Here is a 22,517-nt window from a genome sequence, read left to right as displayed (position 1 = left end):
AGCCAAGATTCAGCATGGCCCCCTCATTCAAGCTCTGTTAGATGCAATACATTTACCGACAGCTATCGCTATCATGAAGTGCAAGGCACATACGAAAGTCACTGACATCATTTCCCAAGGTAACGATCTAGCAGATCAAACAGCCAAGCTCACAGCTCAGACTCCAGACAGTCCCGTTAACACGACACCGACACACATTCCAGATCAGACTACTTGTATGACAGTTAAGGACCCTACACAAGATGTAATAGATATACAGTCACATGCTACTCCCGATGAAATCAAGAAATGGTCCGAACAAGGAGGGGTCCAGACAGATCAAGGATGGTTGACGAAGGGAAAAGCCACATGGTTTCTCCCCGACTCTATGGTTCAAGTCATTATTAACACCGCACATAGTCCAGCACACTTAGGAGAAAAAGCCATGTTAGACAGTATCCAGAACATCTGGTTCAACAAGCATTTACGAGCAGCAGCCAAGCAGAAAGTGCGTACCTGCATGATATGTTGTCAGTTCAATCCAGGTAAAGGTGTCCCGGTGGAACAAGGTGGATTCCATCCTCCTGACCACCCTTTTGAAGTCCTCCAGATGAATTACATTCAGATGGAGCGATGTCGAGGTTCAAGTATGTCCTCGTAGTTGTATGCGCTTTGTCCAGGTGGACAGAAGCATATCCAGTTCCAGATTACACAGCTGCGACCACTGCCAGGCAGTTGGTTCGTGAGTTCTTTCCCCGCTATGGATTACCTAGGGTCGTGTATTCAGATAACGGCCAGCCATTCTCATCCGAGCTCATGAAACAAGTTTCCCTTCTAATAGGGTACCAGTGGAAGTTCCATTGTGTACGCCATCCTGAAGCAGCCGGTCTCGTAGAGAGACATAACCAGACTCTGAAAATCCGCATTGCTAAAGTGTGTGCAGAGAAAGGTGTAGATTGGATAGTAGCACTGCCAGTCGCCCTTTTCTATATGAGAATGGTCGCTCACTCCCGTTCAGGTCTGTCCCCGTATGAGATAGTGTTTGGACGTCCCCCCAATATGTGGGGTACACCTAGACCCCGTATCATTACCGATGTTGACAGTAATATGCTGACAGATTACCTTGCTTCCTTGATGTCTGCACTACAATCTTGTCGTTCACAGGTTGCCGCTGCATTTCCAGACAACACCGAAGTGAAATCGCACGAAGTCATACCAGGCGACTTCGTCCTCGTGAGAAATTTTGATCGTTCAAGTCCGCTGGAGCCCCGCTGGAAGGAGCCCCATCTGGTCCTACTCACCACCCGGACGGCGGTGAAGGTGGAAAACCGAAAAGGGTGGCTACACGCGAGCCACATCAAGAAATTCCATGGACTCAAAGCTAAAACTTTTCTCAAGGACTGCCCCGTTCTCAAGGACTGCCCAGAAACTGAATCTAAAATTCCCATGTTAGAGAAAACTCCGCAGCAGGAGTATAAATCCAAGTTGAGGTCTAGTAAGTCAGCCAGTTTAATTGTCTAAGTCCCTCTCGGGTGAAACGGTTAGACAGGTTCCTGACATGTATGAGATAGACCCACACAGTGAAAGAGTTAGTCAAAACTCTAAGAGAATACGCTATCGAAAGAATCTTTGCAGTCGATGTATAGCTACTCTGTTCTTTTTATTATTTTTAAGCCTTATGGTTACCTGCATAAGTTATGCGTTGCATTTATGCTTTCCTATTTCACATGTACATATGTTTTCTAATGTTACAGTAGAGCACACATTTAGTGACCTGCCTCCTCACGAGTTATCCTATCGTCTTGCTATGCGTAATAATACTTTTATCCGAATGCTGCACTATTCACACCAGACCAGCAATGCCACTAATTGTTGGGTGTGTGGTCGACTCCCCCCTTTCCAGACACCGAAGGGAGTTCTGCCACTCTTTCCTTATCCTTTTTCACATAATGGTTCGTGTGGAGCATGGTCCACGTTAACGTCATCCCTAACTGATATGTCCCTTCTGAATCGAACATGTTTCCCAGACAAGCATGGTCTTTCCCATAGAACAGGGTTAGATCTAGAAAATGAAGTATATGATTTAGGTAATTATTCCTCGAACTTCATGGTTCTGAATGTCCAGTCCGATACTACTCCAGATTTGCCTGCTATTTCAGTTCTACCAGTTAAAGGCGAACTATGTGTCAGAAAGAATGGTTCCGCACATGTAGGACATAGTGATTGTACTACTATGGTCGAGTATAGTGACAGTGGGAAATCTATTTTCAAAGCCTCACGTCATTCTTATTTTGTTTGTGGTCAGACCGCACATGTTCGTCTGCCCCTCGATTGGGATGGAACCTGTTATATTGCCTTCCTACTGTGGCCCCGCGATTTGCGGCTTGTGTGCTACCTCTTGTATTCCTAGTCCTAAGTCCCGTTCCAAGACAATTCGAGACGAGCAAATGATGCTATATGAACAGATAGATAGTATCATGAATATTGATGTTTCCTGATGGATACGTAGGGCACAAGGAGGGAATGTGGAAAAGTAAATTTTGCCTTGCCATATGTGCCTACGTGTTCCCCATCCTATGTTATATGTGCATGATCGATATGCGTATATCCCCTTCTGATCGATTTAAGACGCAATTATAGTTGTGTCCAACTCTAGTATGTCAGTATCCAGTTCTCGTGAAAGCAACGAGTATTAGGCCTATGTTGCCACGTTTTACAGTGTGCACGTTAATTCACCGCATTGTCCCCGTCTCTAGGCCTCAAAGGGCCCGGACACCAGATTCAAGCTCCAGTCTCCTGAACCCACTCTGAGGAGCGATGCAGCCCCCACCTGCATCCCTGACCCTTCACTTACTTCCTGCCTCGCAGCGCAGTACCCGGCCTGGCTCTGCCTGCCCGTCTGCCAAGAATATGTTATGCTTCCAGTTATCAGTCCAGCTTTCCTTCTCTGCATTCCTAAGCTACTGAACCGCATAAACAGTTCGCTATAGTCTAGTCTTTCTGTCTCCATGTAAGAGAAATACTGTATTAGTATTCATAGAAGATTCCTAGCACAAGCAATACATGTAGAATATATGCATGCACCAGCCTTAGTGTCAAGTAGCCTTTGCCCTGATAACTTTTAGATTCTATCGACATGTACTCCAAACACCAGATACCAGATATGCTATAGGTACATGTCGTCCTGACACCGCAGACTTTAGTCTCCTCTTCTAGTGCAGAAGTCATAGCCCCAGTTCTCCCTAGTAACACGTCATTGCCCGTTTGCGCGCACCACTAGGTTAAAGGTCCCAGCTGCTCTCAGGTAGCCCCCTCCATGTTTCCGCCCACTCATGACATTTCTATGACGTTTCACATCACATGTCTCAGTGCACGCCCTGTACACGCCTTCTGTTTCCGCCCATGTGTTCTTATCTTACGCTTGTCACAAGTTACGCCTACTGTATGTAATGTATTTGAAATGTCTTACTATATATACGCTGCACTGTTAATGAAATGGTGCAGCTGCCTTCCTTCCTTCCTATTTTATTTCAGGCTGTCCCGTTCCAGTCCCTTCCCTTTTGCCTGAATAAAGCCTGTTCAACTCGGACACATCGGATCCTGCCTCTTATTTATTGAGCTATCTGTTATTGTTAATATATTCAAAAATAGTACCGGTAATTAATTATTTATTTACCACACAACTGCTGGTAGTTAGTGACCTGACTGCCTTTGACCCACCCCTCGAAGGCTCTGCTAAAAAAGTTCACATATTCCACCCAAGTTGTACCGGGGATTTTTTTACAGTCTCGGAACCTCTGCCGGTACATTTTGGGGGTGAGACCGTAGCGGGTGAGTAGGGCCGTTTTCATGTGTTCATAGGAAGTCATTTCGGTGTCAGGGAGTTCCAGCAGGGCATCCCTCCCTTCGTTGACGAACTTTCCCCACAGGCCGGCGCCCCAGTCCTTCAGGGGCACCCGATGGGCGGTCATGGCCACCTCGTAGGCTTTGAACCATTGCTGGATGTCGTCGTTCTTGTAGTATTCTTTGACTACATCTTTCGGTAGGTGAACCTTGGTGTCCACGGGAGGGGCCGAGGTCTTGGCCCCGGTTGCGCTGTCTTCGTTGAGCTTGGCTTTGATTTCGAGTTCTTTCAGGCCTCGTTCGTGTTCATAGGCTAATCGTTTTTCGTCGAGGTTACGTTGTCTCCGTTTTTCTTCTAGATCCCCCTCCAGCCGTAGTTGCTCGAGGGCTATCTTTTTCTCCGCTAGCTGGAGTTCTCCGTCTAACCGGAGTCGTGCAAGCTCCAGTTCGTGTAGCCGGTTGCGCTCTCGTTCTCGAGCGTCTTCATAAAGGAGGTCCACATTTAGGGTTGCGGTTCTTTCCCCCGTCGGGGGTGCGCTCGTTTCCGGTTGTCCATTCGGGCTATTCTCCTCTTGGGGTGGCCTGTCTCGGGTTTCCACCCAGGCTTGTAGGGCCGATTTGAAGTCCTCTTTTGTGTTCAGGCCAGTGGTAGCGATACCCATATCTTTACAGAATTGTTTTAGTTCTTTGTGGCTATATTCTTCCATCTTTTCTTTCTGGAATTCGGTAGGTGGATTTGTTCCTTGGGTCGTCATGGTCTCCGTGTGCTGTAGCGGGTAGATCCCTCTCTGTACGATCTTGCGTGGGCTCGGATCGCAGCGCCTGCCACCAATGTTAGAAAGGCGAACCTGGGGGCAGCAGAAGGTGTCTGACTGACCACCCCTAGGTCTACCCCTCCTTCAGAGAAGGGACAGAGCGAGGTTGAGGGGCCTTCGACGTGAGGGCCCTCTCTTAGGATCGTACAGCAGAGTAACCACACCACTATAAAAGTACACCACTCGTAGGTAAAGTTTTCAAGCTTTATCTGGCAATAAGTATCGTTTCAATATATACAGCAGCTCCTAAGATCTGGAAAGTCTCGTGACCAAGGGGTAAGGTAGCGGGACAGTCTTATAGATGGTTGGTTGCAAGGAGACCCTGCGCACAGCTCTCACTCCTCGAGCTGGGGGGTTCCGGAAGGTTGGGCCGCGGCAGCGCCAGCAGGTTCCAAGATGGTTCAGCGAGTGTGGACCGCGGCAGCGCCAGCAGGTTCCAAGATGGTTCAGCGAGTGTGGACCGCGGCAGCGCCAGCAGGTTCCCAGATGGTTCAGCGAGAGTGGACCGCGGCAGCGCCAGCAGGTTCCAAGATGGTTCAGCCAGGGTGGACTGCGGCAGCGCCAGCAGGTTCCAAGATGGTTCAGCGAGAGTGGACCGCGGCAGCGCCAGCAGGTTCCAAGATGGTTCAGCGAGAGTGGACCGCGGCAGCGCCAGCAGGTTCCAGGTAGCACAGCAAGATGAGTTCATCTCAGGGTCAGCCGCGACAGCGTCAGCAGGGCTTCTCGACTCCAGGATACAACTCCCGTCCTACTCTTGGGCTGGCCCAGATATAGGTCTGGAGTCCTTTGATGTCCGGACCCTCTCGCCTGGGGGTCAGAGGGGCCGGGATGATGGTGTCCAGACACCCAGCAGTGGGGCGGAGCCAGCGCCCAGGGAAGCCGGAGGGCGATCGATACCAGGCGTCCGGGGACGGTTGGAGAGCCATTGAAACTCCCCTCCTCTTGTCTCTGGTTGAGTGGCCACTCTACCACCCGGAGGTTCTTGGTGCCTCGATGGCGGGCTCGCTGGGGCGGTGGCCGCGGCTGGGCCGGGACCACGTGTCTGTGACGTGATGGCCCAAGATGGCGTCGGGCCTGGAATGTGGGTCCGTGGTGGGCACCGGACCGGTACTGCTGGGGCGGCCCGAGGGTGCCGTGTCAGTGGTTGTGGGCCGCCGGGTGGCGGATCCGGTGGTTTGTAGGTCATGCAGAGGGGTGCCCAGGGCCGCCCCGGGCTGGATGGAGGGCCGATGTGGTCCGGGGCCCGCCATGCGGGAGGGGTAGGACCACGCCACGAGGCCGGGTCCAACACATAGGTAGGTCAAAATACAAGAGGTAGGTCAAAGTTGAAGTAGTGTAGGTACAAGGTGCATAGTCAAACAGTTGCGCCAATAGTATAAAGGTACAAAAAGAAGGAGCATATACTTGTTTAAGCGTGCTTAAAATGCTTTTGGAGATAGCATAAAGGGAGGCAAAGTTGAGGTAGGTGAGTACAGGGTGCATAGTCACACAGGTGCAACAGTAGTACACGAGTAGGAATAGTTAAGGTGGAGTAGGTACAGTATGCAAAGTCAAACGGGTGCGTCAACAATATAGAAATATCCAAAGAGGGAACGTATACAATCAGATAAGTCGATAATACAAGTAAAACAAATAGCCCATGGGGTCAGGCAGGTAGTACAGAGCGGATTCTTGAGAAATACAGAATAATAGATCATGTGTATTTAGCCATGAGGATCGCTTTTACTTCTTTCTTAAAAAGTTTGTTGGAGGAGATGAGCCTGGTTTCAGGAGGGAGTGAGTTCCAGATCCTGGGCGCCATTCCTGAGAAGGAGCGTTTATAGGTTTTTTCCCTCCGAAATCTTCGAGGCTTCAGCAGAAGATTGTTTGTGCTTCTAGTAGTTCTAGAGCCACCAGAAATTGTGTGTCAAATAACAAAAAAATATATGGAACGCTTCACAAATTTGCGTGTCATCCTTGCGCAGGGGCCATGCTAATCTTCTCTGTATCGTTCCAATTTTAGTATATGTGCTGCCTGAAGCGTTCCATATTTTTTTGAACCCCCGTACCCCTAAAGAACCCCCACTCTCTGAGGCACCACCCCTAACCGTGGCCAAGATAATAACAAGGGTCCCATAAAGTTACCAACACTACTGGCATGTGGAGACCAACCCCTTTGGAACACAGCGCAACTGTGGTATGACTACTGTGCCCAACCTTAGCACAGGGGTCAAGTCTCAAAACCACACAATAACTACGTCTTCCTTATCATATCCCACAGCGAATTTCGCTGTTTAACCTGTACACCCAATCATGTCTTTCTCCAACTCTGGGCAGGAACCTGCGTAAATATTCAAAGCCGAAGTCTACCCACCTATTATACATGTTTCCCGCATTTTGGCTAAGCGCACATACCTCTCAATCTAGGTCCTCTGTAATCGACCTGTTCATACTATTATGGTCTTTGCACTAATTAATTGTTGTAAAATCTCCACTGTCATAATTGGTTAATAGCGATCCAACCTATCTATATTGCATAAAGATTTGCATTGTGCAGGCCAAAATCCAAGTATCAATGGAAATAGAAGGAAGACTTCCGCTAATATGCCCTCCAGCGTCCCATTACGGGCGGCCATTTTGAGTTAGCGCGCTAGTGTTTTGGCAGACCCGTCAGCAGCGCGCAGTGAAGCTTAAATGATTTACCGCTCCCCACACGCGAGCATTCAGCAGAGCGGCAACACTGGTAGAAGTAAGATTTAGGGACTATGCGGACAATGTAAGTTACAGACCTTTACCCCAGGTCTCAAAACAAGTGGGTTTTGAGATATGTTTTTTACTACTCGCACAGTGTGTTCAAAAACGCTAAGGGCGTGGCTCTCTTTCTTGCAGAGTGCCGCGGCGAATTCCTACCGATTGTCAGCTCATGGGGCACAACGCGCTTGCCACAACAGTATGTATGGTTAACCATTCAAATGTAGGGGTGCGTCCCTATTTATGGGGGCTTTTATTGAATCAGTGACTAAAACCTTAAGACTAGTATGAGAGATCGAGCTCCTCTTTTTAACCCTGTGAGATGTCGCTGCATGTATTGAGTCGCGAGAGTGTGTGTGTGTGGAGATTGAAACAGCCCTAATTACAAAGGGCACGACAAAGTTCGGGGATTTTCTCGGACAGGCAGGGGATGGCAGATTGAACCATCACTCTGTCCATAAAGTCTTGCATTAGGGCTTTAGGCAATGGGCAAATGAAATTTGACAAGAAGAATTGTGGCGCAGACAACTATGAAAGCGCAGTGACAAACCACAGTTACTACTATGAACATCTGTGTGTTTTTCCTCCACTGTTCGGCATTACTTACGGACAGCCAGGGGATGGCAGATTGAACCATCACTCTGTCCATAAAGTCTAAAGTTTATTCTTTGTGTAATGGGTGAATGGATATGATGAGTGAAATTGTGGCGCAAACAATAATGAAAGCGCAAAATCCACAGCTACAAATGTAAATATCTGTGTTTCCCTTTTTTTTCCCTTTTCTTTACAGAGACCACATTTAGGTCACTATTTTTGATAATTTTTGCTTCCCAGGGGCCAGCTCATGCCCTGAAGCATAAACTGACAGTGGATTTTTACTGTTAGTTTTTAGGAAGACAGGCTGACAACACTTAGCAACTGAGCTTATTCTAGTAGGGACCAGTAGAAGGTCCTGATGAGTAGGCAGTAGGGGACTGCCTACGAAACATGTAGACCAGGTTGTAGCGATCGGCTCAACCCCAAAACCCCCTTCTTAACGTCCCCAGCTAGAGAAGTGAATAAATTGTTTTTTTTACTAGCCAGAGGATTTTTAATTTTTGTATTCACACACATTGTTAGGTCCCTACACTTTCACTGACACCACCCACCTTGCACCATCACATAGTCCTGTCACCACTTCAGTGCTCCCGCGTAGTCGGTCAGGTCGTAGCACGCCCCGCCCCGTAGAGGGACGGGAAGACCCCAATGATGAAGCATGACACTACTGGATTTTTTTAGTGTGTGAGGGGTATTTTAAAAAGCACATAGCGCTCTCATCTTTACCACCCTAAGAGAGAGTATTTTCACTATATTTTCACCACTGTAAAACCAACAAATAAAATATATGTCCACACATTGATAGAATCTTTTTGTTCATGTATATCAGTTTGGAGGGTGATTCTATCAACACCTCTGCACTTCCCTTATTGTTTTGGAGAGGCATATTTAATGTTCCCTAGCCGGTTAAAAGTGGTAAGAGATGGTCAGTTTAAGATCTTTTACTCTGAGATCAAGGCTCAAGAATTCCTGATATGACTAAAAGAAAATACGTCGCAGGCTGATAAGGAGCGTACAGTGGCTCTGGTCTCACAAGGAAGCAAAAAGACATAGAGATAGATGCTTTATTAAAGGAAAAGAATACACATTAGCAGGGAATTGAGGGTGGAAAGGGTTGTGTATGCATTCAGGGACTTTGGTGTATATAGGTAGGCATAGTGGCAGGGGAGGGGGAGGGCACGAGAATCCCATAAGGTCACAGCTGTCACACACAGGTCCTGTGGACCTATTTGACAGTAGGGGGGATGGGATCGTCAGGGTGGGGAGGGTGTGTGGGGGGGTGAGGGGCACAATGTAAGGTTTTACTACAGAGGAACAAAAAAAAGAAATCAGAAGATGTTGAATAAAAAACAAAAGTGGAATTTATGTTTGTCCAATACAATACGTGGAGGAGTGTGGCTCACCGATTAGAGCGGCAGACCCTGATGCAGAGGTCTGGCCCGGGACCAGGGTTCAATTCCCGACGCGGCAGGGTACTGAGCCCAAAATGTCCACGGACTCGATAATTCTCGCCTCGGTGCCTATTCTAATCATGGGGTCCTACGCTGCAACTCTGGGCAATAGTTGCTTAATCTCCACTACGGCGGCCCACCCGCGGCAGGATGCCTGGCTTTCACCCTGGGGATACCCAGTAGGGGTTATCTCACAGGGAAAAGCCAGGACGGGTTCCCAAAGCAAGCGCCTTGATGCCTTCGGGTGATACGTGCACTATATAAATCGCAATACATTTACATTTACATTTACAATGTTTGAGCTGAGGGATGGAATGAAGTTTGATCAACCACCTGACGTTTTCTGATGGCTATTCGGATAATGACATGGAACGTATGTGGTCTAAATGATAGACAAAAGAGGCAGAAGGTATCTACTCTAATAAGAAGTATGAGATTGGATTTCTTACTTCTGCAAGAAACGCATATCCAGGAATCTGAAGTACATTTGCTGGAACAATTGGGGTTCTTAGTCTTAGCTTTTTCAAGTCAAGGTTCTAGGAATAGGGGAGATGCAATATTATCAAGACAGAGGGGTATCACCACTAGGAAGAAACTGGAAGACGCTTGGGGGAGATGGGCTTTGGTAGAGTGTTTAGTAGGGGAGGAATGGATAACTCTCGGCTCTATTTATGGCTCTACAGGGGATGACCCGGAAATTTTCAAACAGTTAGATGTAGAGCTGGCTACTTGGGCACGGTGTGTTTTGCTCGGAGGAGATTTTAATATTAATGGAGCAGGGGGGCTGGGATTAGGGTTAGGACCTCTTGTAAGATATCAAGGAAGAAAGAGAAGAGTTTTTCGAGCAGTTTGCTCTTTGGCAAGGAATAATGGTTTATTCGATATCCGGGATGCCCTAAAGTCAGGAGAGATGGGATATACGTACTACTCTGCGCCTCATAGGGTGAGTGCAAGATTAGACTATTTTCTGGTTAGCAATACTTGCACTTTAAACCTACAGATTGAAAGGTTGCCACACTTATTGGCTGATCATAACCCCCTGATTATAACTCTAACAGTGACATCAATCTAAAGGGGGGTACAGTCTGGACTTTTGAGAGATCACTCCTAGAAGATGAGATGTATATCCAGCATATGACGCGGTGGATTGAAGAATATTTGCCAATAAATAGGGGCACTACAGCAGAAGGCATGGTCTGGGATAGTTTCAAGGCTGGAGTGCGTGGGGAGACCCTAAGCTACAGTGTAATAAAAAGGAAGCAGGAGCAACATAGAAATCAAATATTAAGAAGAGAGATACTTTTAGCCGAGGAAGAGTTGAGTGAATGTGCAGCAAATGCAGCAAATGCGGCTACTATACCGACTGGTAATTTATTGGAGCTTGCCATGATCAAATTAGCTAAGATAAGAATGGAGGCAGAGGAATATTTAGCATCCAAGGCAGCAAAAATATATGTGGCAAACAGGGAGAAATGTCATGAGGTTAGTGAACGGGTAGGGCGAACGCTAGCAGTGCGAGCAAGGCAAAAAGTAGCGGTAGGGGAGATAAGTGCGATTAAAGATAGCTCTGGGAAGGTGGTGACAGATACGCAGGAGATTAGAGAAGTCTTTAGACAATTTTATATGAAGCTATATGAAGAGCAGCAAGGGAAGGACCTAGGGGAAATAACAGCATATTTGAATGACACTCCAAGGGTGGTGTTGGAAGATCAAGAAAGACGGAGATTAGCCACTCCACTAGATCTGCAGGAGGTTGAAATGGCTCTCATGAGTCTCCCTTCTGAAAAAGCATCCGGACCAGATAAGATACCGTTAGAGTTTTATAAGGTCTATTGGAAAGTACTGGTGAAGGATATGGTGGGTACTTTGCAACAGGCGCAGATGGGTTTATCGATACCAGGCTCATGGTCTGCTGCAGAAATTGTAGTCATTTTAAAGAAAGAAAAATCACCCACGGACCCTGGGTCCTACAGACCAATAACTCTCATGAATACCGATACAAAGGTCTACTCAAAGGCATTTGCAATAAGATTTGCGAGCGTTATAACACCACTAGTTACTATTAATCAGCATGGATTCATACCAGGGCGTGGAACCACCCATCATACACGGAAACTTATAACTTTATTTGACAAAATGGAGGTCACAGGGGACCCGATTGCAGCATTGCTTTTAGACGCCGAGAAGGCATTTGATCGGGTCTCCTGGGACTATTTATGGAGTGTTTTAATTAGGGCAGGATTTGGGGGGAGCTTTGTCACTGCAATAAAAGCATTATATAGGGACCCGGTGGCTGCTGTAAGGATAAATTCAGGACTAACTAAATCACTACACATTAATAGGGGAACTAGACAGGGCTGCCCGTGCTCCCCCCTGTTGTTTGCCATGTATTTGGATCCATTGATTCGTAGGATGGAAATGAATGAGAATATAATCCCAGTAAGTACGCATAGGGGGGATTGCAAGATACTTGCATATGCCAATGATGTGGCCGTTTTAACACCAGTACCCACAGAGGATATTAGGCATGTGGAAATGGAGGCTAAGAAATTTGGAAAAGTATCAGGGTATTCCCTAAATACCAATAAGACTCAAATAATTAAAATGCTAAGGCAGTATGCCAGTATCAACGGGTGGTGCAGTCAGGAGTGTACCTTGGAATTACAATTACTTCAGAATTGGAGAAGATAGTAGAATTGATTATAGGTCCTATTATAACTAAAGTTGGTAGGGATTTAGACAGGCTTCATAACCTCCATCTCTCGATAGTTGGCAGGACAAATATTATTAAGATGCTCGTCGTACCAACATTTTTGTATATTTTCAGGGCAATTCCGCTTATGTTTGATAACTCTTGGTTTAAAAAACTAGAAGTTATGATTAATAGATTTATCTGGTCCAAAGGAAAAACTAGGAGAGCATTAAGATTCATGGCACTACCAAGAGAACGAGGAGGTTGGGCATTACCGGATTTTAAATCTTATTATTGGGCTGCTGCCTTACAATATATGGTTGGCCTGATAGGTGGAGCGGAGGCGGAGGGGGAGGATGAATTAGGAACATTAGCAATATAAGGTCTTTTGATGGGGGAGGAGGTAAATAATATATTTCTAAGACACTTTGATACAGCCTATTTTAAGAGGACTCGATTTAAGACCATCATGGCAGCATACAATATTTGGAAGGCCTTTAGTAAAAAATACGGCTTGGGGAAAATTAATAGCTATACAAGAATGAGGAATAACCCAGCATTCCCCGTTGATATTTTCTCTGATGCAGTGTTCACGATATGGCAGAGAAAGGGAATCACGAGGGTTGGAGATTTGATAGCCTCCCAGGGTATGATGCAGTTTGTTGAGATCCAGGCGAAATACGGTAAAGAAACAAGACATGTTTTTTAAGTATCTTCAAGTAAGAAGCTTCCTGGCAAATAAAAGGGGAGGTCCTAGTGGATTTGAGAAAAATACCATACTGGAGGTGGTACAAGAGGGAGTCACTTGTACTATTAAAAGGTTCTATGCTGAACTAATTAAAACAAGACAAGATGATATGGATAAGTGGGGGGAAAGCTGGGCGAGTAAGCTGGAGGTAGAAGTGGAATGTTTTAAATTGTCATTAGAGTTGGGCCAGAATGTTCTGTGTTCTGCAGCACTACAGGCACAGCATTATAAGACACTTTATCGCCTTTATTATACTCCGTCAAAAATTGCGCAATGGGGCGGTCACTGGAATTAACTGCGAAAGATGTGGAAGTCTTCAGGCTGACATAGTACACATATTCGCAACTTGTCCGCATTTATCCATGATACTGAAAGAAATAAAGAATTTTGTGCAAGGAGCATTAAAAATAACAGTCAACGTAACCCCTTCGATAATATTGCTCGGGGTGAATTCAGATGGTATTCAGGGAGAAGGATGTTATTTTATTTTTGTAGCAATGGCTGTATTGAGATTATGTATCGCTTCAGCGTGGCTCGATCAGGCACCACCGATATTTCAACAGTGGTTAGCCAGGATTCTAAATATATACAATTTGGAAAAAGCAATCTATGCCAGAAAAGGGAAAAAGGGGAGGAAGCTGGGATTGAAAATATGGGAGCCAATATCTAATTGGAAGGAGGAAGTATAAGTTAGTATGCTGGTTTAGGGGGATGGACTGATTATTGGTATACGATGCAGGGTTTCTTAGGTTTGTAGTAAGTCAGGTGTCTTTTCTTTTATTGTATATTGGACATTATTTATTCTTTGTATGTATTGTATATGTTTCTCTGTAGAAATTATGATTGATGAGGATTTGTTTAACCCTGGGCGAAGCACTACGCTACGCTCGCGGAGTTTGCGAAGTTTGCGCAACTTCGCACTACGCGAGCTGCACGTAGCACAGTGCGAGCATGCGTAGTGCAGCGTAGCGTAGTGCAGCGGTCATTTTTTGCTTGTTCGCGGTCCTGAACGTCATGTTCGCAACCGCGAGCAAGCAAAATGTCATCCCGGCGAGATTCTCAACGCGGGGAGGTCAGGTTTCTCATTGCGAGTGGTTGCGCATGCTCGCGACAGCTCTCATTGAGAAACTACCTGTTCGCATTGAGAAAGCTGCCGCTCGAGTAATAATCTACTCGAGCAGCAGAAAACTACAGCTCGCACTGTGCAAGATGCCGTTTTCAATGCTTGCACAGTGCCGGATGCTTGTCCGCACTGTGCAATCATTGAAAACGCATCTTGCACAGTGCGAACATGCTACTACGCAGCTCGCGTAGTGCTACGTGAAGTTCGCGTAGTGCGAAGTGCACTTCGCATAGCTTCGCGTAGCGCTACTTCGCGAACTACGCCCAGGGTTAGTTTAGAAAGTGCGATTGATTGTATATAGTGATGTGCTTCACACCCCTGGTTTAGGGGGGAAAAAGTGTCAAAAATCTAATAAAAATGTTTAAAAAAATAAATAAAATCATTACGCATATGTAAACCCTTTTTCATGGGAGCACAGGCAAGGAGCTCTGTAAAGGGGAACTCAGTTGATATTTGCATTAACCAGGTCACAAATGCAGTTACCTCAATAACCTCTGCAGCATATAATCACCTTAGCCTCAGAAAGTTCACTGAAGCAGCATGTCACTTCAACAATATCTACGCTGCTCCTACAGTCTAGTAGTAACAGTCCCCTAGTCAGGGGTGAACTTGGATGAACACCAGTTACCGAGGGACTGCTGGATGTTCTCGCCCATTCAGGACACCTCGTTTGGTTAATTAGGGCCAACGGGGCCCAACAACAGTTTTCCCCAGGAGAGGGGCGGTCACTGGGCTTCCTCTCCGTTCATGGGAGGCCCCGCTTCTACTCCAGACCTCCACCCTCCTCTCCCGGGGGTAACCTGGTGCTTCGGCTCCTTGGGGAGCCCTTGCGGAGACCTCCGGCTGGGGTGACACCCGGGGAGGCACGCGGTCACTTCAGCGCCCTCCGGCGATGTCTGGGCCCCCTGGGGGTGTGATGACGGCTAGTGGGGGGCTCTCGGGCTCCTCCTGAGCCCCCACGCGGGTTTCTCCCCAGGTCCTGGGCCTCCTGGCTCTTCCCGGGCCCAGGGCCAATCAGCGGCAGCTAGGGCAGGGGCACGCCCGTGGCCGCCAATAGCAGCGCGGCATGCGGGCCGTTACGACCTCACTTCCTTGAGCCGGCGGCAAGAGCGGGGGCGCAGCCGATGACGCAGCCGGGCGCCCCGTCACGTGGTGATGGTGGGGGTGGCTTCAGGACCTAGCGCGGCTGACTCCGAATCCCGGCGGCCCTCTCAAGGCACCGGGAGGCGCCGCAATAGAGGCAGGGATAGCGGAAGACTTCGGCGGCCCTCCCTTTGTTCCGGGGGCCGCCACAACGAGGGCAAGCTCAGCGGAGCCCTCAGTATGCCAGCAATGGTCCGCGGCGGCGGCGGGGATGAGGACAGCACCCACAGGAGTCCTGGGCTGCAGCGATGAGTTCTTGATAAGGGGGCCCACGGGGTCAGCAGCGCTTCCCGGCACAGCCGGTCCTCAAGTCACAGCGCTTGGTAGGGGTAGCGCTTAGAGGCAGTCATCAAGTCGGCAGGCTACAGCGTTTGGGAGAAAATACAGTGCTTCTCAGGGCACAACAATTCCGGCAGTCTACAGCGCTTCTCAGGGATACAGTAGGGGAGCGCTGGGTAGGTAGGGCAGACAGCTTAGCAGCCCAGTCAGTTTTAGCAGTGGAGTTATGGCAGGACAGCGCTGGGGCACAGGTGAGGACAGAGGGGCGCAGAAGTGACACAGCCCGGTACCTGGTTGATCCCCAGTAGTCCTGGTTAGAGCAGGTGGGTTTCTTCTTGGCGCTTGGTGGGTCTAGCGCCCTTGGTAGGCAGTTACTTGAAAGGGGGAGGGGTTGAGTAGGTGGCCAAAGGCAGATGGGTCCTTGTAGTTCACTGCAGGTGCTCCCTGGGTTCCCCTCCCGTCGGACCAGATCAGTGGGGTAGTGCAGAGTTCCTCACACAGCTTGGTGGGCAGCGCCTAAACCCTGTCACCCCCAGTGGTATAGGTCCCTGTCTAGGCCCTCCCGCCTAAGTCTCCTGCGTAGGTCCCCCAGGTCAGTGATGCCCCAACTGACTAAAAACTTTCCCTCCTTTCTTTATATATGCCCAGGTCAGGTGACCACTCTCTAAGGCGGCAAAAGCAGACTCCGCCCCTATTCTGGAATGTTCCAGGAGCTTCCCAACTCTAACTATGGGCAGGCAAGGCAGGCTGGTGTTGCAACAATGTTTAAGGGTCCCAGCCAGCTCCTGGCAACTAGAGTGCGACTAAAAAGACCACGCTGCAGTAGCAGGGGCCAGTGGCAGCCATGTTGGGAGTGGATAGCACCTGCACCTTAACATTGATTAGCGATGGGAAGGCGCTCGGAGAACAAAGGCCAACAAAAAGTAGGTGGGAAAAATTAGACAAGGACGAAAAAAAACAGGGAAAGACCACCCTAGGGCTGACAGGTCTGACAGTCACCAAATGTGCCCCCAGTGCAGACATCAAAGCACTCTTGAGGGCATATTATCAAGGGCAGTATCGCCTCTTTAGCGGCAATTTTTACCACTAAAGCGGCGATATTCTTATCGCCCTATTAAGAAGGCAGCGCTAACATGCATCAGCGCATGTTAGCAGCCAATTTTCTAACGCTACGCATTATCATTGCTAATGAGATGCAAAGTAGGCATTCCTTACAATTACTTCATTGAAAAACGTCACAAAGACAACTTCTCTGTATTATCAACGCTGCCCCAGACCTGCGTAGCGAAGATAAAAGCCGCGCTAAGACCCCATTAACGCATGATCCTTTCATTAGCGCTGTAAAATCATCGCTGGATTTCACACGCTTATGAGGATTATCGCAGTCTATCGCTCGCTGGATTGTACTTCGCCTGTTAGCAAAGCGTTGCTAGTACGCCGCTAACACGGCGATGTAATTCAGTGATAGAGGCGATAATGTAAAATGCGCTAAGCGAGTTTTGCGATATTGATCGCAATATGTAGATAATATGCCCTTGGAGTGCCCCCACCCAGCCCCAATACACTAAAGCCTGTCGGGGAGGTGGGGACACCTCCCTGTGACAGGAAACCTATTGTCCAGGCCTCCCCCTGCTCGAGCTCGGCTCAGCAACAGGAGGGCAGACTCGTGTCTGCCCTCCTGCTGCTGGCAGCATCCATCTGGTGATGCCCAGGTCAAGAAATCTGGTACCGGGTGTACCGGTGTGTCGTATATGTCCCTTTAGGAGGGTGGAATCATACCTCCCCCGCCAGTTACTTGGGGGAGGTATGATTCCGAGGTGTTTGACACCAAATAAAACATGTTTCTAAGCAGCCATTTTAAAGCTAGCATTTACCGCAAGGTTATAATGCACTTAAAAATATATGGTTGGCTGCATCACAGCACAACCCTGCAAAATAGGTCCTGAAGGCTGCAGAGGGGTCCTGCTCATGCGTGGGCACCAGCTCACATAAAACCCAGCACCCTGCCTTCAGGATTGATAAGGCCTGCCATGGGGGGTGACTGATGGGTTTATATGTGTAGAGATAAGGTAGATATAGGTAACCTATATCTAAGTAAGGGGTGCATGCACCACCTTACCCAGGCTGCAGTAGCAGACCTGTAGTGCCATTTTGGAAGGCTTCCCAGGGGTGGCATAATACATGCTTCAGCCCTGGTAGGCCTCTGGGGTACCTATGCCCTGGGTACCTATGGTACCATATACTAGGGACTTATAAGGGTACCCCAGAATCCAATCTGGAGTGTACCTAATATACAGGCAGTCAGTTTAGAGAGGAAGCAGCTAGGCTGGGGTCCTGGATAGCAGGCCCCAGCCAGACTAAAGTCGAGAAACAGTGAAACACCAGCAAAAAGTCCGGGTAACCATAAGAGGCAGATCCTACTCTCCGACATCCCTTTCTGTCGCCGTCCTCTGTGGTAAAGGGGCGTGCAGTGCGTGTTGCTGTGGGCGTTCCACCCCAACACCCATTGCTTGTTGACGCTGCTCCACATTTACAAGGAGGTGTAAATCTGAGGCAGTGCCGAATACTTACGCCACTGAAGAGCAGGCGTTGAGTGGCGACGAGGAGAAATGCTTTTCTTTCTCCTCGTTTTTGCCTTTTCTAGGTGTGCCGCATTCTGCAGCGCACATGGGTGGAGCACAGCGCTTTTAATGATTGTTTATGTGCAGGGAGGTGCTCCTTCCTGCACATAAATAATCATTAAATAATGACGATTTGCTACTTCTGTGTGTGCGGCAGAACGCAGCACACGCAGGAGTAAAAAAGAGCCATGATGGATTATCAGATAAACAATCATTCCCTGCAACGGAGACACCCGTGCAACCGGACCGGCTGTAGCGGGCATCGGGCGTCGGGCATCGGGCATCGGGCATCGGGCATCGGGCATTTCCCTGGAAGGCTGGAACGGGGGGGCCTGCTTTGCAGTAGTGGGGGCGTTTTTGTTATTGGGGGCCGGTTTCACCGTACGAAAAGCAGCAGTGCTTTACTTTGGGGGGGCTGGTCCTACAAAATGATCGGGGCTGCTTTGGGTTCCGCTCCGGCCCTGCCCTTTCACTAGGCTGCTTGCGCTGGAGCTACGCAGCTACTGTTAGCGCCAGCATTAGGGGAAACACAGGGGTGCGCTGTATCGTTGTAAATACGGCCCATCCCTGCATTTTGAAGGTGTGGGAGAGCGGCGCTGCCAGACTTGGCGCCGCTCTGCGCTCCGACATTTTATGGTTAATATGACCCTAAGTGTTGTGGTTTTTCATGGAGTTGCTGTACAACGTATCACTGCACGCGCACACACGTACGCACACACACACACACACATACATGCATGCACGCATACACACACATGCAAGCACACATGTGCACGCACGCACACACACACACATACACATACATGCACGAATGCACACGCACACACACACTCCACAATGGGAATGTATGACACTACAACGCATACATTTATAATGCATGCCTTTACAACGCAGTTTTACATCACATTCTTTTACATAGCATGCCAATACATCACATTTACAAAAACTACATTTACAGCGCATTCCATTACATCGCATTATACCTTTGCAACGCATACCATTACATTACATTTAAGGTAAGTGTTGGATAGTGTAGGGGCACTATGCATTGTAATGGTATGCGTTGTAATGGTATGCGTTACAATGGTATGCGTTATAATGGTATGCGTTGTAATGGTATGCGTTGTAATGGCTTGCGATGTAATGTCTGCGTTGTACTGACATGCATTTTGATGACATGCGTTGTAAAGGATGTTGCGTTGTAATGCCTGCGTTGTAAAGGATGTTGCGTTGTAATGAGTGCGTTGTAAAGGATGTTGCGTTGTAATGACATGCGTTGTAAAGGTTGTTCCCCCTTCTCTAAGGTGTTGCGCCTCCCAGAGTGCTTGAAGCGCCTGCGCAGGAGCTGAACAAACACAAACAGGGCCCCGGGGGTCACCCATGTCCGGGGCTCTGGCGTATTCCACATAATTCTATATTTTACCTGATATTTCACATCTGCTGCATAAAGCGGTTTGTAGCTAAAATGGATCAAAAGTCCCTCGAAGCGCGTGCCACACGTGCCACCCACGCGCGCTCCCGGGCAGCGAGGACTCTTCCAGGGGCCACTGGGCCCCTGAGTCGTGATCGCTGCCCTCACCTGGGCAGGGGGGGCATGAATGTGACAATAACAGACGGATCCTGCCCCCGCACCTTGCATCAGGCCTCACGCACCCCGTGGGGGGCACTATCTGTGGCCCTGGGGCCCCTGGGAGCAGGTGCCCCGAGGCCGGCATCTTGGCGCTAGGCCCTCCAGCAGGAGAGCAGCAGGGCCATGTTTGGTGAGGGATGCGCTGCTTCCTGTCCCTCCCCCGGGGGAGTTCAGGAGATGGGAGCCCGGGGGTGAGTCACTCACAGGCCCCGAGGGATGGGGGCCCCGGCTGCGTCACTCCCAGCCCCCCCCCCCCCCCCCCGCCCCCCCAGGCTGGAATGGCCGGAATGCTTGAAGGCCAAGGCTGAGAGCCTGCGTCAGACTCCTGTACTGAGGGGGCAGTGCCAGGGTGGGAGAGGACTCATAGGGTACCAGAGGGCAGTGCCAGGGTAGGAGAGGGCTGATAGGGTACCAGAGGGCAGTGCCAGGGTAGGAGAGGGCTGATAGGGGTACCAGAGGGCAGTGTCAGGGTAGGAGAGGGCTGATAGGGTACCAGAGGGCAGTGCCAGGGTAGGAGAGGGCAGAGTTAGGGTGGGAGAGGGCTGATAGGGTTACCAGAGGGCAGTGCCAGGGTAGGAGAGGGCTGATAGGGTTACCAGAGGGCAGTGCCAGGGTAGGAGAGGGCTGATAGGGTTACCAGAGGGCAGTGCCAGGTTAGGAGAGGGCTGATAGGGTTACCAGAGGGCAGTGCCAGGTTAGGAGAGGGCTGATAGGGTACCAGAGGGCAGTGTCAGGGTAGGAGAGGGCTGATAGGGGTACCAGAGGGCAGTGCCAGGGTAGGAGAGGGCTGATAGAGTTACCAGAGGGCAGTGCCAGGGTAGGAGAGGGCTGATAGGGTACCAGAGGGCAGTGCCAGGGTGGGAGGGGACTGATAGGGTACCAGAGGGCAGTGCCAGGGTGGGAGGGGACTGATAGGGTACCAGAGGGCAGTGCCAGGGTAGGAGAGGGCTGATAGGGGGACCAGGGGGCAGTGCCAGGGTAGGAGAGGGCTGATAGAGTTACCAGAGGGCAGTGCCAGGGTAGGAGAGGACTGATAGAGTTACCAGAGGGCAGTGCCAGGGTAGGAGAGGGCTGATAGGGTACAAGAGGGCAGTGCCAGGATAGGAGAGGGCTGATCGGGTACCAGGGGGCAGTGCCAGGGTAGGAGAGGGCTGATAGGGTACCAGAGGGCAGTGTCAGGGTAGGAGAGGGCTGATAGGGGTACCAGAGGGCAGTGCCAGGGTAGGAGAGGGCTGATAGAGTTACCAGAGGGCAGTGCCAGGGTAGGAGAGGGCTGATAGGGTACCAGAGGGCAGTGCCAGGGTGGGAGGGGACTGATAGGGTACCAGAGGGCAGTGCCAGGGTGGGAGGGGACTGATAGGGTACCAGAGGGCAGTGCCAGGGTAGGAGAGGGCTGATAGGGGGACCAGGGGGCAGTGCCAGGGTAGGAGAGGGCTGATAGAGTTACCAGAGGGCAGTGCCAGGGTAGGAGAGGACTGATAGAGTTACCAGAGGGCAGTGCCAGGGTAGGAGAGGGCTGATAGGGTACAAGAGGGCAGTGCCAGGATAGGAGAGGGCTGATAGGGTACCAGGGGGCAGTGCCAGGGTAGGAGAGGGCTGATAGAGTTACCAGAGGGCAGTGCCAGGGTAGGAGAGGACTGATAGAGTTACCAGAGGGCAGTGCCAGGGTAGGAGAGGGCTGATAGGGTACAAGAGGGCAGTGCCAGGATAGGAGAGGGCTGATAGGGGTACCAGAGGGCAGTGCCAGGGTGGGAGGGGACTGATAGGGTACCAGAGGGCAGTGCCAGGGTGGGAGGGGACTGATAGGGTACCAGAGGGCAGTGTCAGGGTAGGAGAGGGCTGATAGGGTACCAGAGGGCAGTGTCAGGGTAGGAGAGGGCTGATAGGGGTACCAGAGGGCAGTGCCAGGGTGGGAGGGGACTGATAGGGTACCAGAGGGCAGTGCCAGGGTGGGAGGGGACTGATAGGGTACCAGAGGGCAGTGTCAGGGTAGGAGAGGGCTGATAGGGTACCAGAGGGCAGTGTCAGGGTAGGAGAGGGCTGATAGGGGTACCAGAGGGCAGTGTCAGGGTAAGAGAGGGCTGATAGAGTTACCAGAGGGCAGTGCCAGGGTAGGAGAGGGCTGGTAGGGTACCAGAGGGCAGTGTCAGGGTAGGAGAGGGCTGATAGGGTACCAGAGGGCAGTGTCAGGGTAGGAGAGGGCTGATAGGGGTACCAGAGGGCAGTGCCAGGGTAGGAGAGGGCTGATAGGGGCACCAGAGGGCAGAGTCAGGGTAGGAGAGGGCTGATAGGGGTACCAGAGGGCGGAGTCAGGGTAGGAGAGGACTGATAGGGTACCAGAGGGCAGAGTCAGGGTAGGAGAGGGCTGATAGGGGTACCAGAGGGCAGAGTCAGGGTAGGAAGGAGAGGGCTGATAGGGTACCAGAGGGCAGGGTTAGGGTAGGAGAGGACTGATAGGGTACGAGAGGGCAGTGTCAGGGTAGGAGAGGGCAGATAGGGTATCAGAGGGCAGAGTCAGGGTAGGAGAGGACTGATAGAGTTACCAGAGGGCAGTGCCAGGATAGGAGACGGCTGATAGGGGTACCAGAGGGCAGTGCCAGGGTAGAAGAGGGCCGATAGGGTACCAGAGGGCAGTGTCAGGGTAGGAGAGGGCTGATAGAGTTACCAGAGGGCAGTGCCAGTGTAGGAGAGGGCTGATAGAGTTACCAGAGGGCAGTGCCAGGGTAGGAGAGGACTGATAGGGTACCAGAGGGCAGAGTCAGGGTTGGAGAGGGCAGATAGGGGCACCAGAGGGCAGAGTCAGGGTAGGAGAAGGCTGATAGGGTACCAGAGGGCAGAGTCAGGGTAGGAGAGAGCTGATAGGGTA

General features: G+C 50.1%; 1 non-coding gene across 1 annotated transcript; it reads right to left on the bottom strand.

The window, feature by feature from the left end:
- Positions 1 to 6,556: 6,556 nt before the first annotated feature.
- LOC144783527 (U6 spliceosomal RNA) lies at positions 6,557 to 6,660 on the bottom strand. The gene has a single exon (XR_013601486.1). It is a non-coding gene; the product is annotated as a U6 spliceosomal RNA (small nuclear RNA).
- Between the last annotated feature and the right edge of the window lie 15,857 nt (positions 6,661 to 22,517).

The sequence above is a fragment of the Lissotriton helveticus genome, chromosome 9 (genome assembly GCF_964261635.1).
Source record: "Lissotriton helveticus chromosome 9, aLisHel1.1, whole genome shotgun sequence".
Lineage (NCBI taxonomy): Eukaryota > Metazoa > Chordata > Amphibia > Caudata > Salamandridae > Lissotriton > Lissotriton helveticus.
This window is presented reverse-complemented; position numbering and strand designations above follow the sequence as displayed.